This window comes from Mobula hypostoma, chromosome 9, assembly GCF_963921235.1.
Source record: "Mobula hypostoma chromosome 9, sMobHyp1.1, whole genome shotgun sequence".
In the NCBI taxonomy this organism is placed as follows: domain Eukaryota; kingdom Metazoa; phylum Chordata; class Chondrichthyes; order Myliobatiformes; family Myliobatidae; genus Mobula; species Mobula hypostoma.
Window position 1 is genome coordinate 42,588,540 of NC_086105.1, and position 12,399 is coordinate 42,600,938.

Sequence of the window (12,399 nt, forward strand, 5' to 3'; positions counted from 1 at the left end):
TGGATAAACACTAGCCTGTGAAAACACTTCACATCTACAGGCTGCCAGGGTATAAGGCAGTGATTTAACCTGCAAAGTATTTAGTTTACAAGTTAGTCAATACTTTTAGGATCTATTTTAACCTAACTGGTTAGCATGTGAGATAATTAAAACAAGTATAATCAAAAACACCAATCAGAATGGATTTACAAGCCAGTACTATGACAATAATTACTAAAAATTAGCTATAGAAGGCAAAAGTCAAAGACAAAGTAATTTTTCTTTAGTCAAAGTACGTATATGTTACTACGTACTACCTTGTGTAATTTTCTTGCAGGCATTTACAGGAAAACAAATAAATGCAATAGAATTTATGAAAAACTATACATAGACAAAGAGTAAAAACAATCAATGTGCAAATGAAGACATATTGTGCAAATAAACAAAGAAACTACTGAGAAGATGAGGTGTAAAGGAGTCCCTGTAAGTGAGTCTGTAGGTTATGGAATCAGATCAGAGTTGTGGGGAGTGAAGTTATCCACACCGGTTCGGGAGCATGATGGTTATAGGGAAATTACTGTTCCTCTCCTGGTGGTGTGGGACTTAAAGCTTCTGTACTTCCTGCCCAATGGCAGTAGCAAGAAGATGGCATGGCTTGGATGGAGGGGATCTTTGACTCTGGATGTTGCTTTCTAGTGGAAGTGCTCCTTGTAAATGTAGTCAATTGTGGGGAGTTCTGTAGGCTTTTCCATTCTTGGGCATTGGTATTTCCATAACAGGCCCTAATCAACAGTTAGGATACACGCCACCGTGCATCAATACAGGTTTGTCAAACTTTTTGGTGACATGCCAAATCTACACAAACTACTAAGAAAGTAGAGGCACTATTGTGTCTTCTTTGTGTTGGCATTTAAGTGCTGGTCCCAGGACAGAGACAAGAAATTTAAAATTACTGACTCTCCATCTCTGATCCCTTAATGAGGACTGGCTCACAGACCTCCAGCTTCTACCTGCTGTCATCGATTGGTTTTGTTGATGTTGAGTGAGAGGATGTTGTGGCACTAAACACATTTTCAATCCCTCGCCTATACAGGGATTTGTCACTACCTTTGATTTGGCCAACAACAATGGTGTCGTCAACTTCTAATAAATACAGCATTGGAGCTGTACTTTGCCACACAATCATAGGAATAAAGTGAGTGGAGCAGGGGTAAGTACACAGCCTTGTGTTGCACCTGTGCGAATAGTGAACGTGGGGGAGATGTTGTTGCCAATCAATACTGACTGGGATCAGCAAGTGAGGAAATTGAGGATCCAGTTGCATAGAGGGGTATTGAGGCCCAGCTCTTGGAGCTTACTGATGAGTTTCATGGACATTATGGTGCTGAATGCTGAGCTGTAGTCAATGAAGAGCAGCTTGATGCTTGTATCATCACTGTCCAGACGTTCCAGAGTTGAATGAAGGACCAATGAAATGCATCTACTGGTGACCTGTCAGGACTCCGATTTACGAAGTTAAGTCAGTGGCTCAAACAAAAAAAAAATCTGCAGCTGGACACAACTGAACAGCTTTTGTGAACAGTTCTGAAAGATAAGTCATGTTACACAGGAGACAACACAATATACCTAATCACAGAAATCCCAGTTCCAAGGCCAAGCTGAACCAACGGCGAGGCTGAGCACTGTGTACATTAATAACATGTTCTCTAACTGAACGAGCCAGAGTTTTAGTGAAATATTCTGCTTCGAAAATGAGTTGAATTGGCAATTAGCAACAAATAGACAAACACAGATGGCCTTCCCTAATGATTAGATCAAAGTGGCATAACTGATTAAATGAGGTAACCAGATCATATTCTGTTTAACAGGGATCACTAGAAAATAGGATCAGGAGTAGGCCATCAGGCTTTTCAAGTCCTTCAAGTATGTCCCACTATTTGCCGTCTCCTTCCCATATGCTGATTCGTCATCACCTTTGATTCGACCTACGACAGTGATGTCGTCAGCAGACCTGAACATGGCATTGCAGCTGTGCATAGCCACACAGTCAGAAATGCAAACTGAGTGGAGCAGGGGGCTAAACACACAACCTTGCGGTGTACCAGTGCTGATGAAGAATGAGGCAGAATGTTATTGCCAACCCAAATTGACTGGGTACTTAGCTAGCTCCATTACAGGAACAAACGCCCAAGCACAGAGTTCAAGAGCTGCTGCCTCAAGAAGACGGCCAACTGCCCTCTTGTTGTTACAACTATCAGGGGGGAAGCACAGGAGCCTGAAATCCCATACTCGACAATTTAGGAATATCATCTTCCCCTCTACCTTCAGATTTCCGAATGGTCCATGAATCCATGATGACTACCTTATTATTCCTTTTGTTCTGCCACCTTTATTTATGTAATTTACAGATTTTTAATGTCTGCATTGCACTACTGCTGCAAAACAACTCATTTCATGTCATATATCAGTGATAATAAATCTGATTCTGACAACCCTTTCATTCTGGGAAGTAACTTGCGGAGTCTCCTTTGTTTCTGCCTCTAACGTTACTATTTTTTTAAAAGGAGGTGACTTTAGTATAACCGGGCACTGTACTCCAGGCAAGGCCTCACTAGCACAACTGCAAGCATACCTGCCTATCTTAAAAGCTTTGCATGGAAGACAAAATTGCCATTTGCCCTCTTAACGACTTGTTGGGCCTGTCTGCTTTTTAAAAAATATGTTGTAATTCATGCACAAAAACACCTGGTACGGTCTACACTTCTTTCACTGTCACTCTCTCTATTTAACTAATAATCTGCCTTTTTGATTTTTCTTAACTAAAGTTCATGTCTTCATACTTTTAAATTCCAGGGGCACGCTAAAATGATAAAACTATTCTTTGGATTAATGACGTCACGTGATCAAGGTTGGCAGGAAAATTGATAAAGATAGACCAGCCTCACTTGTGTGACCCAATAGAACCAAATGACTTTTATTTTGAATAGAAAGATAAGATACAGAAGCTTGAAAGCTCATATACAAGGCTCCGTAACTACTTTTACACTGTTATTTATAAGACTATTAAATGGTTCCCTAGAGCAATAATTTATACTCTTAACCACACAATCTACCATGTTATAACCTTGTACCTTTTTGTTTACTCGCAATGCACTTTCTCTGTAGCTGTTACACTTTATTCTGCATTGTTATTGCTTTACCTTGTTCTACCTCAATGGACTGTATCACGATCTGATCTGCACGAACAGTATCAAGACAAGCTTCTCACTGTATCTCGGTAAACGTGACAATAATAAACCAATTCCAAGAAAGAAAACAGAGGAAAAGTACTTGCTACCCTTTCTGCCGGTGTCGTCTATAAATCTGTTCTAATAATTATCGATCTGATCATTAAAGTTTCAGCCACTATTCACCTGATGAGTTTAAAGCTAGTGTATTCAAATTCCAACAGACTGTTGTATAAATATATTATTTTGAAAGCAGCTTCCCTTTACATCTTCCCCACAGTCATCTCTGCTGCCCCACTTCGTGGTGCCAAGTGCAGAGTTGAGATGTATATTTTTCCACACTTTATTTCTCTTATTAATCCCATGTAATGGTCACAAAATGTTAACTTGCATGCATAGTCACATGACATGGACAGGTTGGAAGAATGAGAGCAGTGAAGGAAGACACAAGACAGATGAAATTCATGCAGAACAGTACATAGACAGACTTTGACTGAACAAAATGAGGGCCTGTTCAATATAACCAGCACAATCTTAAACAGGGCTTCATAAAAATACAAGCATAACACAGCCAAGGAATTACCCTAATCATTTATAAACATCTGTTCAGTCCAGGACACACATTCTGGGCATATTTTAAAACAGACGGACTGAAATAGTTGCAGTGGTGAGATTTAGTGTTAATAAAGTCGTCTTGAGAACCTGCGACTGCATCCTCAGCAACTTTACGGTACAGTTTCCTGAAATCAGGGGCTTAAATTGAGTAGATAAAGAGAAATGAGTTCCAGAGGCTGAAGGATTAGCAACCGGAGGGCACAGACAAAATGTTTGGCAAAAGCAGAGGGAAGAAATGAAGCAAAACATTTTTGGAACAAGTGGTTCGATCTCCAGTAGTCCATGTGATGGAGAGTGGATATGGATTACTAGCAAACTTCGGGATGGAGGGTCATACATATTTGAAAGAAAATAAAGTTGGACGGGGACTAGGCGAGTGGAACAAGCTGGACTGCATTTCCATCAAGCAAGCTTAAACTGAATGGATTGAATGATCTCTTCTGCCCTTTACAATTCAAATGAAATAATTATGAAAACTGGTCTGAAGAGAGAGAAGCACAAAAGCTGTGAATCATGTTCAGTAGATAAAGTTCATCAAGTGGACGTAAACCTTCATTTCCAGAAGCCATTTGACAAGTTGAGGCATGAAAGGTTTTTGTGGAAGACAAACCTCACAGTATAGTATGCAGTGGAGTGGGTAGATGATTGGTCTACAAGAAACAAAGTTGGGGTAAACTAGTCTTTTTCTTTGTTGGGAAATGTAACGTGTGGCACACCTTAACGATTGGTGCTGGGACCTCATTGTTCTGCAGTTTATCTAAGTGACTTGAATGGAATGGTTGCTATGTTCATTCATTTCATTATGTGCTATACCATATCACATGGGTGATCATGGTCTTTCCATGGCCTTGACTGATCCTGGCAATTTTTTCCACAGAAGTGGTTTGCCATTACCTTTTTCTGGGCAGTGTTTTTACAAAACAAGTGACACCAGCCACTATCAATACTCTTCAGAGATAGTCTGCCTGGCACATACTCAAGACTTGCTATATGCACCACCTGCTCCCATGGCTTCACATGACCCTGATCGGGGGGCTAAACAGGTGCTACACCTTGCCCGGGGGTGAGCTGCACATTAACGGAGGAAAGGAGCGCCTTACACCTCCTTTGGTAGAGGCGCACCTCCACTAGGCCACCCAGGGTGCCATATTAGCTGAACATAAAAATACAGGCAGGAATAAAGCTGTAAGAAAGGCATTATGCGGTTTACCCGAGGAAGATCAGTCAAATTCGGTATAATGTAGAAAATACGAAATTAGTTATAAGTCTATCTTTGTTGCATACACTGAGATACAGTGTAAGTTTTTTCTGCTTCCATGCTATCCATGGTTATATAAATGTAGCACAAAAGGGGCAAATAGAATGCAGAATACAATTCTGGAGAAAACTGCAGTGCAGGAAAAGAAATGAAGTGAAAAATCAAATAAAGTGCTAAGACAAACTAACTGTCCACTCTGGCATGGAAAATATAAAGAGGAATATTATCTAAGTGGTGAGACAGTGCAGAATTCTGAGGTGCAGAAGGATCTGGGTAGCCTTTGTACATCATGGAAATACAACAAATAGTTAGTGAAGCCAAAAGAGTGTTATGATTGATTGCAAGGAGAACTGAACACAAAGCAGCAGGTTTTGCTTCACTTATAGAGGATGAGGCAACGTATGGAGTATTGTGCATACTAATATTACTGTTGTCCCTTTGTACTCTCAACTGAAGCAATTCTGGTTGGTTCATGAGAATGATAACTGAACTGGAAGGTTCATCTTATAGTGAAAAGTTGAACAAACTCCGTTTGTATCTAGAATTTGGAAAGGTGAGAGGGAACTTGGTTGTAAACGACGTGTCCATGATGTGCTTCAACGGGATGAATTTGGACATGGCTATGAAGCTGCCTCCAGGAGGGGAAACCTGGCAGTAGGAATCACTGCTCAAAAACAATGTTCTGCCTCATTTAAGGAAGCAATGAGGCAAAACATTTTCTCCTGGGGGCCGAGTGTGTTTGGAATGCAGTTCCTCAAAGTGCAGTGCAAGCAGAACATTTTTAAAACAGGTAGATTCTCAATAAGAAAAATTACCTTGTGAGCGAGATGCGAACGAGGCACTGAGATTAGCCAGATCAGTCATGGCCGAAAGAAGCAAAGCTTGCAGGAACAGTGCAACAACACTCATACATAGTAACCATAAACCCACATGCTTTATTACCAAAGGAAGTGCTGCATACACCTTCATTGACCCCTCCCCCAGAAAGAGCACATAAAGCTCTCAGATGACTCCATGCATGACAGATAAAAAAAGTTAAATAGGAGGGTAGATTGCATATATTGACAGTGTGTTCCCTTCAAGTACAAGTGGTCATTTACAGTAGATGTTTTAGATAATTAAGAGAATCAACAGAGCTTAAAGATAAACTATTTCCTCTGAAAGGCAAGTCTCAAACAGTCTCAACATTAGAATTCTGTTCATGAAGCACACGGTATCAAAATTATTTTGAAAGTTCAATGCACTGTCCCGCAAGAATCCCCTTGAAGCCTGGTCAATCAAAAGTATCAAAACAGTGACAAACAGCTCAGTGTTTGACTGATAAACTATGAGTGATGAGGAAACAAGTTGAAGGGCAAATGCCCCACTCTTGTATCCACTTCAATCAGTGTTTAAAGTCATGTATGAACAGCTATTTGTAGTGAGTTTATCAAATCTTAATTCGATAATTATCCATGCTTTCACTTGAAATAATATTCAACTATTTTAAAAGCTCATGCAAACACAATCCGTGGCTTGACTTAAAAAAAACTTCCTGTACATAAATTTAAGTTGCTTTATCAAGGAAGACCTGACAAAAATTTGTGTTAACAGTATCAAGACTTAAATCAAGCTGAAACTCCTTATTGTCTATTTTAGAAAAAGATTGATTTATTCTAGTAGAATATAAAATTTTGAAGTGATGAACTGAATTGACAGCAGAAATTTATGCTGAAATGCTTGATTAATTAAACAATGATCAGTGGGAAGTATTTAAAACAGCATTTTGGAACATTACTAAACCAATATACACCCTATAAAAGGTACTTGAGATGTTAAGCAAGCATAATTAACAAAGAACACACATCAAAGTTGCTGGTGAATGCAGCAGGCCAGGCAGCATCTCTAGGAAGAGGTACAGTCAACGTTTCAGGCCGAGACCCTTCGTCAGGACTAACTGAAGGAAGAGCTAGTAAGAGATTTGAAAGTGGTAGGGGGAGGGGGAGATCCAAAATGATAGGAGAAGACAGGAGGGGGAGGGATGGAGCCAAGAGCTGGACAAGAGTTTGGCAAAGGGGATATGAGAGGATCATGGGACAGGAGGCCCAGGGGGAAAGACAAGGGCGGGGAGGAACCCAGGGGATGGGCCTCTGACTATACCCCTTGCCCATTCCCTGGGTTCCCCCCCTCACCACCTTGTCATTCTCCCTGGGCCTCCTGTCCCATGATCCTCTCATATCCCCTTTGCCAAACTCTTGTCCAGCTCTTGGCTCCATCCCTCCCCCTCCTGTCTTCTCCTATCATTTTGGATCTCCCCCTCCCCCTCCCACTTTCAAATCTCTTACTAACTTTTCCTTCAGTTAGTCCCGACGAAGGGTCTTGGCCTGAAACGTCGACTGTACCTCTTCCTAGAGATGCTGCCTGGCCTGCTGTGTTCACCAGCAATTTTGATGTGTGTTGCTTGAATTTCCAGCATCTGCAGAATTCCTGTTGTTTGCATAATTAACAAAGACATGGTATCAAGACAAATAATAAAATTTACAAGAATGCAAGACAATTGTTCAGCAGACCAGGAGAGCTGTAGGAATCATTAAGTACCAGAAAGAAAACAAAAAACTCACATTGGTGAGCAAACGAACACAATTAATAGAAACAGTCTTATAACAGTTAAAGAGGTGAAAAGGTGAAGAGACAATTGGACTAGAAATAAATAGCATTAAAGAATCACAAGCTTATTGTATATTTTGACAGCAATGAGAAGAAAATAATGTTAAAATTATGAGAAAAAGAGGAGGAGAATATTTACTAACAAATGTCACAAAATTTTATTGGGGAAGACTATGAAACTGAAGACAAAAGTCCAACAAATTCTTTCCAATTATGCAAAAGTCTTGCTCTATACACAAAAGAACTTGTATTTTAAAACATTCTGTGAATTTTATTAGATGTACATATACTTCCAGTCCCCACTACAGAGAACATATTTACACAAGATGGTGTCCCAATACACATAACGGTATTAAGCAGAATTCAACACATTTGAATAGCACATTCAGCCATACACGAAATGCAAAAATGAACAGCTCACTCCTACAGCAGGCGTGTGATTCGGCTCCTACATTAGGAGGAGAATTATTCATAGTGCAACCCCTGGAAATGTACAAAACACCAACCTTACCACCATCAGACTGAAGGAAACCAATGCTCACCAATGAGAAAAACAATTGATCTGGTGCATGGACAGAAGAACAGCCTTCACAAGACAAACAAGGTGTGGGACTATGCAATTTGAGGACAATCGTTCTGACCTGGTTTACGGCCAATGAATCTCATACACTGATCCTCCTTTCATGCTTTCTACCTGCCTTTCAGCCCCACAGGCAACTTATTCACACTTGCCTCCTCCTGAACTACCTGTTTCAGTCTTCTTCACCAAAGATCAGCTGAATCCTGCAATAACAATGTCAGCTGTGCATGTTCAATGATGCAAGCTTTGATCTGTGTACACTACTGTGAATAAAATTGATGATCTCAGAGCTAGGGTGCTGAATCAGAGGGACGTTAGGACCGTTTGTGTCCTTTTCTTCATGGAATCCTGGTTATCCCCTTCCATGCCAGATACAGCGATTCAGATCGACGGGTTTACTATACACTGTCAGGATAGATCTACAGAGTCTCTCAAAGGCAGAGGTGGAGGAGTATGCCTCATGATCAACTCTTCTTGGTGCACAAATATATCAGTGCTGTCCCAATTCTGCTCACCAGACCGGGAATATATCACAGTTAAGTGTTGTCCATTTACCTACCATGGGAGATCTACAGGATCATTTTGGTGGCGGTATACATTCCACCTCAGGCCAATGTCAATCGGGCTTTAAATGATCTGAACAATGGGATCAACATGCACAAAACAGGGCACTCTAATGCTTTCACCATCGTTTTGGAAGACTTTAACAAGGCCTGTCTGAAAAAAAATAAATCACTAAACAACTACTATCAACAGATCATTTACAATACCAGAGGAAGCAACAGACTGGACCACTGTTAAACCACCATCAAGAATGCCTACCGTGCTATTCCACGCCCTCACTTCAGGAAGGCTGATTACCTGGCTGTACTTCAAGTACAGCAAAGACTGAAGACTGCAGCACCAGTAGTGAGGACCAAGAAGGTGTGGACAAAGGAAGCACAGTAGCATTTACAGGACTGCTTTGAATCAGTGGTCTGGACTATATTCAGGGATTCATCTTCGAAACTGGATGAGTATGCTTCTGTTGTTACCAACTTCATTAAAACCTTTGTGGATGAGTGTGTGCCCACAAAGACTTACTGTATATTCCCAAACCAAAATCCATAGATGGACCAGGAGGTATGTCACCTGCTGAAGGCTAGATCGGTAATATTCAAGTCTGCTGACCCAGGTCTATACAAGAAAACCAAGTATGACTTGCGGAGGGCTATTTCAAGGGTGAAGAGACAATTTCGAACAAGGTTGGAGGTGACATCAGATGTCCAACAATGAATGGCAGCGATGCTTCACTACCAGATGAACTCAATGCCTTCTATGTCCGCTTTGAAAGGGAGAATATAACTGAAGCTGTGAAGATCCCTGCCGCACCCAGTGACCCTGTGATCTCTGTCTCAGAGGCCGATGTTAGGCTGCCCTTAAAGAAGGTGAACCCCTGCAAAGTGGAAAGCCCCGAGGAAGAACCGAGTAAGGCTCTGAAAACTTGTGCCAACCAACTTGCAGGAGTATTGAAGGATATTTTCAACCTCTCACTGCTGTGGGCAGAAATTCCCACTTGTTTCAAAAAGGCAACAACTACACCAGTGCCTAAGAAAAATAATGTGAGCTGCCTTAATGACTATTGCCTGAGAGCACTCACATCTACACTGAAAGCATTACTTGATGAAATGCTTTCAGAGGTTGGTCATGACTAGACCGAACTCGTGCCTCAGCAAGGACCTGGACCCACTGCAAATTGCCTATCGCCACAATAGGTCAACGGCAGATGCAATCTCAACGGCTCTCCACACGGCTTTAGACCACCTGGACAACACAAACATCTATATCAGGATGCTGTTCATCGACTATAGCTCAGCATTTAATACCATCATTCCCACAATCCTGATTGAGAAGTTAGAGAACCTGGGCCTCTGTACCTCCCTCTTCAATTGGATCCTCGACTTCCTAACCTGAAGACAACAATCTGTGCAGATTAGTGATAACATCTCCTCCTCGCTGACAATCAACACTGGTGCACCTCAGGGCTGTGTGCTAGCCCACTGCTCTACTCTCTCATGACTGTGTGGCTAGGCATAGCAAAATACCATTTATAAATTTGCTGATGATACAACTATTGTTGGTAGAATCTCAGGTGGTGACAAGAGGGTGTACAGGAGTGAGATACGCCAACTAGTGGAGTGGTGTCACAGCAACAACCTGGCACTCAACGTCAGTAAGACCAAAGAGCTGATTGTGGACTTCAGGAAGGGTAAGACGAAGGAACACATACCAATCCTCATAGAGGGATCACAAGTGGAGAGAGTGAGCAGTTTCAAGTTCCTGGGTGTCAAGATTTCTGAGGATCTAACCTGGTCCCAACATATTGATGCAGTTATATAGAAGATAGTGACTATACTTCATTAGGAATTTGAAGAGATTTGGTATGTCAACAAAAACACTCAAAAACGTCTATAGATATACCATGGAGAGCATTCTGACAGGCTACATCACTGTCTGGTATGGGGGAGCTACTGCACAGGACTGAAAGAAGCTGCAGAGGGTCGTAAATTTAGTCAGCTCCATCTTGGGTACTAGCCTTGGGTACTTGACATCTTCAAGGAGTGGTGTCTCAGAAAGGCAGTGTCCATTATTAAAGACCTCAGCACCCAGGGCATGCCCTTTTCTCACTGTTACCATCAGGTAGGAGGTACAAATGCCTAAAGGCACACACTCAGGTGATTCAGGAAAAGCTTCTTCCCTCTGCCATCTGATTCCTAAATGGACATTGTACCCATGAATGCTACCTCACCTTTTTAATACATGTCATTTCTTTTTTTGCACGTTTTTTAATCTATTCAATAGACATATATTGTAACAGATTTACTTATTTATTATCTTTCTTTTCTATATTATGTATTGCATTGAACGGCTGCGGCTGTTAACAAATTTCACGACACATGCTGGTGATAATAAGACTGATTCTGATTCTGATTCTGCTGGATCCTTGCTCTTCACCAAAGCCTTGTTTGAGAGTGCGGGAGGGGTAAGGCTGTGTTCACATACACAACACAGCTTTACGCTGCTGTGTACCACTAGTCAGATAGATTTTTTGAACCACTGAAAAATTTTCAGCCACCAAAAACTCTTCAAGGCATTCTTGCTCTCTTGGGAACTAGTAAAATACTTGCAGAAAGTGTAGTTATATTGTTTCAAAACTCCCCAATTACAGTTTCTCAATCCAACATCTCATTCTTTCCCAATTCTGATGGATGTCAAACCTAAAACATTTATTTCACCTTCCAATGATGCCGCTTGAAGTAGAGCTTGTGCAGCACAAATTGAAACTTTATTTTTCCCCTATGTATTTATATTCCATTGACCAGATACTTTGGCAAGTATGAATTAGTGTAAATTTATGTGGTATAGATTAGAGCAAGAGGTTAGCTACTACAAAGGAATAAGCCTTTGTAAGCAGATAAAGATTTACAAAGTCAGATAAGTCAGCAGGTACATGGTGGCATATACAGTTGAGAGAAAGGATAGATTGGCCAGTTAACCTCAATGATGTGTATGTTTAAGCATGGACTTTATATTATCTGGATCTCTAGATGGTATTTAATAAAGATCCTTACACGAGACTGCTAAAAAAAAGAAGCCAGAATTGAATACGGGAAATTCTGCAGATGCTGGAAACCCAAAGCAACACACACAAAATGCTGGAGAAACTCAGCAGGTCAGGCAGCATCCATGGAAAAGAGTGAACAGTTGACATTCAGGGCCAAGACACTTCTTCGGAACTGGAAAGGAAGGAGGAAGTGACAGAATAAAAAGGTGGGGGGGGGAGGGGAAAGAGGACTAGCTAGAAGGTGATAGGTGAAACCAGGTGAGTAGGAATGATAAAGGAATCTGCTGGGAGAGGAGAGTGGACCATACTAGAAATGGAAGGTGGAGGGGACCCAGGGGAGGTGATAAGCAGGTGTCAAGAAGTGAGAAGCCAGGATGGGGAATGGAGGAAAAGGAGAGGAGGGGGAATTTTTTTTTAAACAGAAAGAGAAAGCAATATTCATGCCATCAGGTTGGAGGCTACCTAGACAGAATATAAGGTGTCATCACAA

The 12,399-nt window shown here is 41.3% G+C and overlaps 1 protein-coding gene across 4 annotated transcripts in view; it reads right to left on the reverse strand.

The window, feature by feature from the left end:
* Window positions 1-12,399, reverse strand: part of pot1 (protection of telomeres 1 homolog) — a 355,041-nt gene that overhangs the window by 247,897 nt on the left and 94,745 nt on the right. The gene's annotated exons all lie outside the window — the stretch shown is intronic.